Source organism: Schistocerca americana, unplaced genomic scaffold (genome assembly GCF_021461395.2).
Source record: "Schistocerca americana isolate TAMUIC-IGC-003095 unplaced genomic scaffold, iqSchAmer2.1 HiC_scaffold_81, whole genome shotgun sequence".
Lineage (NCBI taxonomy): Eukaryota > Metazoa > Arthropoda > Insecta > Orthoptera > Acrididae > Schistocerca > Schistocerca americana.
Window position 1 is genome coordinate 498,156 of NW_025726577.1, and position 6,830 is coordinate 504,985.

At 43.9% G+C, this 6,830-nt stretch overlaps 1 protein-coding gene across 1 annotated transcript in view; it reads right to left on the minus strand.

The window, feature by feature from the left end:
* The window catches only part of LOC124591158 (neurogenic locus notch homolog protein 2-like), a 90,401-nt gene extending 83,997 nt beyond the window's left edge, over window positions 1-6,404 (minus strand). The window contains exon 1 of the mRNA XM_047131709.1: window positions 6,351-6,404. The gene's annotated coding sequence lies outside the window, so the exon portion shown is untranslated. The remainder of the gene's footprint in view (window positions 1-6,350) is intronic.
* Window positions 6,405-6,830: the final 426 nt, after the last annotated feature.

Sequence of the window (6,830 nt, forward strand, 5' to 3'; positions counted from 1 at the left end):
ACAGCCCGATTCCGAAATGGCGGAATATCTACTTAATAAACACTAACCAAACAATAAAATAACGCACACTATTCACATTCAAAATAATAAATGTGTGAAAATCATTCAGTTAAATTACACATCTTTTATAACATATGCTTCTCTGTTCATTTACAGTAATGATATCGAAAAACGCAAGTAAGCCTACAATATATTGAATAAAAAAGGCGTGGAGTTGCAGTTTTAAGACATATACGTAAATCAGATGTAGGTATAACTGCAAGCAAGCTGCTTGGTATATCACTGGTGGTGTTCTGGTGAACGGGAAGGGCTGGGAAGCGGGGTAAATTTATATCGTAATGGTTCGAAACACCTTGAGGAACGAAAATATTTCCCGTTATATATTCGAATTACGTGGCGTTGTTTGTGAGTATAGTTAATGTGCCTATTCTCCACAATGGTTTCCTTTGTGTGCATGGAAACTAGCTGGACGGGTATATTACCCGTACTAACGGGATGTGGGAATCCCAGAAGCGTATCCGTTTTTTCTGCAGTTTGCTCGCGCCTCCAGTTCCGTTCGTGGTGGTTCTACTGTCTTCAGCTATGGCGTTATGAAGCACTGTGTGGGATTATTTTAAGAGGATGAATCCTGAGGAAACGTTCGGCAGTGTTGTCGTTTAATAGTTCAACCTCTTGCTTAAACACACTTTTGGGACATTAGCATCCAACAGTCAATTTAAGTGAAACTCGGTCGAAACAGTTTTTATGAATCTGGAAAGTGACGAAGCCAGTTATATAAACTTCCACAGCAATTGTTCAGGAATCTGCCGATTCAGTTCTGGGTAGGTGTGGTACACAGAGATGGCTGGATTTGCAATAAGAGCAGTACCTTCATCCAAACGAGGCAAAATAGACGAATAGATGTTGATACGTGTTGTTAAAGAATAGTTGAGAGTGAAGAGTTTAGAAAAGTGACTTATTTATAAATGAAAACTATTTACCCCCTGTAGAAAAACCGTCTCCAACAGTTTACTCTCTCAAGTGTTCGACAACACCCTAACACGAGTAGGATCTGCAGTGCAAGCTACATCCTACATCTGCATTACGACTGATAGATGGACGTCTGTGAACAATGAGAATTATACTGCAGTGACTGCTCACTTCATTAATGAAAACTGCAATATTAAGTCATATTTGATATCTAGTTTTAAATTCCATAACAAGCATACAGCTAAAAACATTTGCAGTGAATTACAAAATGTGATATCAGCTTTGGGTATTACCAATAAAATTATAGCTTGCACTACAGATAGTACATCTAATATGGTGGAAGCAGTGATGATGTTCAAATGGTGGCATGTACCTTGTTTTGCACATACACTGAATTTAACTGTGGAAGTAAGCCTTGAACCAATTACTGAGACGAGCAAAAGTGAAGTCAATAACGGAATTTTTCAAAAGAAGTCCTCAAGCATTTGAGAAATTACACAATATTCGGAAGGAAATGGGGGTCCCTATTTTAACGACGAAACAACATTGCCCTACGAGATGGAATTCCTTGTATGAAACCTTTTTGAAAATCAAATAGCCTTTACACCCTCGCCATCTTCAGTGCGGATTTACAAACAAAACTGTCCAACGGTCAGGGATTGAAAAATCTTGTGAAATACTATTTCCTTTAGTGCAAGTCACAACAGAAATTAGCAGCGAAAGAAATGTAACCTTGTCAAAAGTTGTCTTATTAAGCAAAGGTTTACAAAGTCACTGTCTGAGACTTAAAAACTCAGATTAGAGCAACGAGGCCATTAATGCAGTAAGTGCTAAACTTGAGGATGGAATCTGCACCTGCCTGTACGAATTATTTAAATCTTAGTCTGGATTTTATACTTCAAGGAAACATACCAATAGTCTGGATTTTATACTTCAAGGAAACATACCAATCTCTGCATTTCAGTTACCTTGAAATGTTTTAACATGTTTTCCAGTTCTATCAGGTTACATATTATGAGCTGTACCCAGCTGACTAATGTCTGATGAAAAACTGCCATATTTGACCATTGCGTTATATGCTCCAGTCTCTTATGGCAATTTTTTGATCTGTCTGAATCAGTCACTTTGCAGGCCTGCTCTGTGAGACAAACAATGGTAAATTTAACTGTAAGAAAAGAGTGAGTGGCAGACTCAGAAATGTTATTTCAGTGCCTCGCTTCCCAGAACGCTATCTACAATACATTACATCTCATGACATGCCCATACAGATTTTCACTCATAAAACTATCAAGATTAGGAGCTACAATACAGGGAAGCGAGTTTGGGAAAATCTGCTATGTCAAACATACCGACTCTGTCCTCAGCCAGTTGGAAAGCATAAAAGTCACACCAGACGAAAGCAGCGCATTTGCTGCAGGAAATATAAAACTGTCAAGACACCTAAGTGAAAGTTTCATATTTTCTGCGATTTAATTAGCACTCTCACATCTCATTTGTGTTTATACGGAAATATTTATACAGTAGACATTCAAGATGACAATGTTAGGTCTAAACGACTACAAAACGCACACTGTTTCGAAACTGCGTATCGAAACATTACATTGTGTTTTATTTGTTTCGAAACAGGTACGTGTTTCAGTTCGCCCACCCCTGCTGTACTCGCCTGGGACGTGGGGACTCCCCCGGGGTGCCGTGCTCACGTGTCAGACGCGTGCGGGGCTGGCTGCACCGACGCCTCTTCGTGCAGAGGCTGCGCGCGTCTTGTTCAAAATTAAATGGCTCTGAGCACTGTAGGACTTAACAGCTTAGGTCGTAAGTCCCCTAGAACTTAGAACTACTTAAAGCTAACTAACCTAAGGACATCACACACATCCATGCCCGAGGCAGGATTCGAACCTGCGACCGTAGAGGTCACGCGGTTCCAGACTGCAGCGCCCAGAACCGCACGGCCACAGCGGCCGGCGTGTCTTTACACTAGGGACGAACGGTGCCCAGTAGTGAAGAATAGTGCCGATTCCAACTTCTTTCGACCCATGACATCAAAATGGACATAGAACATTCTTCGAAATCTAACATGCGTAAAATACGTGCCACAGCAAGATTTCTTGATACCATAACATTGCGTTTCTTTGGCTCCAGTAACTTACAACGATACTGTAACCTGTCGGGCTAGCCTAGACCTCGGGCTATGCAACAGATGACTTTTCCAGCACAGCATACATTACAAAAAATAATATGGCAGCTATGAGAACATCACTGTGTTCTGTTGTGTCCGTAAGTGTGTGTGACGTCACACATCACATCATTACGCCACGAGTCAATGTCGAAGTCCGGTACCGGCAGCTGCGACCTACTCCAGTTCAGACAGCCGCCTGTACTGAAGATACGGGTATTTACAGAACGTACCGAGAGTTGGTGCTTTAACAGAAATGAAACACACGACGGGAGTCAGACAACTGTAGATTCCTTTTAACTGACTGGCTACTGAATGGTTGATGACCAAACGGGCCAAACAGGCGACAGCGAAATTTTCGCCAATCGCTTTTTTCTTCGACAGAGGCGGCTGGTCGGAAGTAAAATGCACCTACTCGCCGATGTCCACTGTGGTCTGTAATTACCGTATGGCAACGCAACTTGGTAGATATGCTAACGCGTTAATGCGACACCAGTCTGCGCTGGAAAAAATGTGTTCCAGTTTTGGTTACCAGGTGCGAATCTCTCGCTGTGCAACACCTCGCCGAAGTCCCCAGTGCTCATACTGAACGAATTGTGCAAGTGGCGGTTAATAATAAAATCAACATTCTGCGTTCCTCAGCTTGTTTCGCCCTTGCTGCCCACGTTCCGTTCCCAATCCATTACTTATAGAAACATTTATGAAACTGTTTTTCTGCTGCGGCTACTGTTCATCCGTCAACGTCACATTTCCCCACACTTCGACACAACTAACCTCGCTACACACGAGACGTTTTGGAGAGGTCTTTTAATACGGTGCGCATCAATTGCGTTGCTTATTTTCTGATAGACCAGTATAAATACGAAAACCACCACACAAACTTCAACGTCAAAAGAGTGAAAGCAATATCGGGGTAATTATTATTCACAGAATTCGTGCGACTTTTATCAAATGATCCTGTCCCTGCGACAGGGAGAAAAACAACTTCGAAAACCGGTACATCAACACACCGATTGTCCAAATTGAAAATTATATAGTTGTGGTACTCAAATTTGCGTTTTATGGCGATGTGCACTCTAACTGATACACATTATCCGCACTGCGTCAGTAAGACGTTAGTGCCAGCCCGTAATTCCGAAACAGAGACTTAACATCGATAATGGGTAAGGCTTCATTAACAGTAAGTGGCTAAACGAAGTATTTACTATAGGTTTCAGTCAAATATAATTAGCAAATCTCTCTACAAATGTTACCATTCTGACGTGATTCACTCCTCTGACGGAAAGCGACAGCATAAACCTACCTCCACGTTCGATACTATTGCACTGGAAATGAGAAATTAAATCTCTACTCTACCGTCGTTAATAGCCCGCACACAAAAATCTACACTGCACTTTAATCGTGTCATTTGAACCTCAAGTACAGAAGTTGGTGACAGTTTCACAATCGGTAATATTCGTTCTTTCGTCACTTACGATGCGCAAGCACGACAAGCCACGCAGAACACGACGCGTCTCAAAGAGATCGCCGATGCGTTGCTTTGTCGGCACACCGTGCTCTCTTATCAGACAAATATTAACACGAGAACGGACAGACGAAGCGCTGCAGCGTCGTGTAGTGCAGAAACATTGTGGTGTGTTATCGCTTCCCTTTCATTAGTAATCTCAAACTAGGAGACGTGACGTCACAGAACGATAAACAACAATACGAAAGGTTTACTTCAAGAGGCACAAACATTAGGATAAATTCTCAAGAATTCGCCAACTACCAATCAAATCTTCGCCTCAGTCTAACCAGTGTATCAGGCTATGCAACAAATCGCTCGCGCATCGCAACCTCAACTCCAGATAATCGTAAAAGTAGTGAAATGAACGCGAGTGCTGCGTTTCATGGCCAGAAGCACGTCGGCATGGCGCCACGTGTTGTGATCAGCGAGTGGATTACACAGTATTCGGAATGCCCACGCACAACACAACTTCCGACGTCTGATTACTTTCCAGACGATTTAACGTGTGTAATACTTGATGTTAAGCCTGTAGGCGAGAGAAAGTTTAGGGACGGTTTGAAATTATTCTTATCGTGTTTTCGAAGTCGCCAAAACAAAAGCCAGTTTTTCGCGCGGCTAAACATGTGACGTCATAACTGTACGACGATGTTAATTTTGCCGACACTTTGTATGGTGTGTGTGGACACTGTCTGCAAACTGTTGGTAATGTAGAGTCAGTTGCAATGAAGTAATAAACTAAAACGTTAAGTCTGATGCGGAAGGTGACCGCATGAGCGGCGAATATGTGCTACTTCACGTATATATGTGTGTGTGTGTGTGTGTGTGTGTGTGTGTGTGTGTGTTTAGGGGGGGGGGGGGTTACAGAAAAATATCTTAAGTGATTTAAATGTCGTCCGGAGTTTATTGCAAATCGCTAACTGCCGTCATTCTGGAAGACTGGCCGAATGACGTCCGCGTATTTCAGCGCCATGAAATACGTCACCTCGAGACACGCCAAGTTACCAACTGTGGTAGTTATGTTACTATGTGGACCCCGTAATGTCAGATTATACCTCTGAATGAGTACGGTAGGACAACATTTTAGATGTTTAAAGTCGGCAAAAGTAAGCGAAATATTGAAAAACAAATTTTTGTCTTCGCTGCAAACCGCTAGATAGGCAACCTGTAACCGACCTCCGGTTCCAGGCTGGCGGTCCAGTATGACAGACAACCACGGCTGCTGGAACCAGTGGCAGAAGACGCCGTGCCGCCATAAAACTCACCCAGTCACAAGTGCCGAGTTTGATGGTTTTCGCAAACTTGCGTCCTACGAACATAATCAAGAACGCGAGGTTTTCATATTAAATACCTTTGTTACGAGAATTCTGGAGAAATCTACACTGCCATCGAAATACTAGCCGACTGAATGTGGCGGTATTTTCCATCCTTCTACCTTATTCTTGCTCAAGTTTTCACCGGTTAAAAGGCTCGAGCAAGGCGATAAATAACGAGCAATAAATTAATGAACACTCAAAGCAGTAATTTAACACCCCGTTCGCGACCCCTTTGTTCGTAGCCATCGTGATTTTTAAAAGTAAGAGAATATATTAGACAAGAGCAGTTCCTTGACGTTGCCCTTATTGAGTCACGCGACAAACCACCCAAAAGCGTGCAGAACATCGGCATTGTCCAGAAATTCCAGTAGCCTGCTGGCCGCCTTACCTTTCTCTGGTCGCACGCTCCCGTCCTATCGGCCGCTCCCTCAACAGTCAACTGTGAACTGGGCCGCCCAGACAGCCGGGGCGCGCGGCTGCCCCCACCCAGTTCTGACGTCACGGGGCGGCGTTGCCAGCTCGGCCCGCGGCAGGCGAGGGAACGGCTGCGGCAGGGCGGGCGAGGCGTCGACGTCGGTGTCGGCACGGCTGGGCAGCCTGCGTCGCATCCACGCCACAGGCCGTTCATTTCGTTCCGCGCTATACAGCTGGTAACACACACCCCCTCCTACACGGGGCTCCCAAAACCGGGTTTCGTAAACCGATTACCAAATACCGCTTCCTGAGAACGCAAAGATAAAAGAAGACGCTGTATTTTGGTCACGGGTTGAGGACGGGTGTGAACAGATGATTTTCCGTCGCGATTGGTCTCGATCATTTGCTACGCCGGAAGTGAAGGACGGATGTAACAAGTTGTCGTTAAAGAACG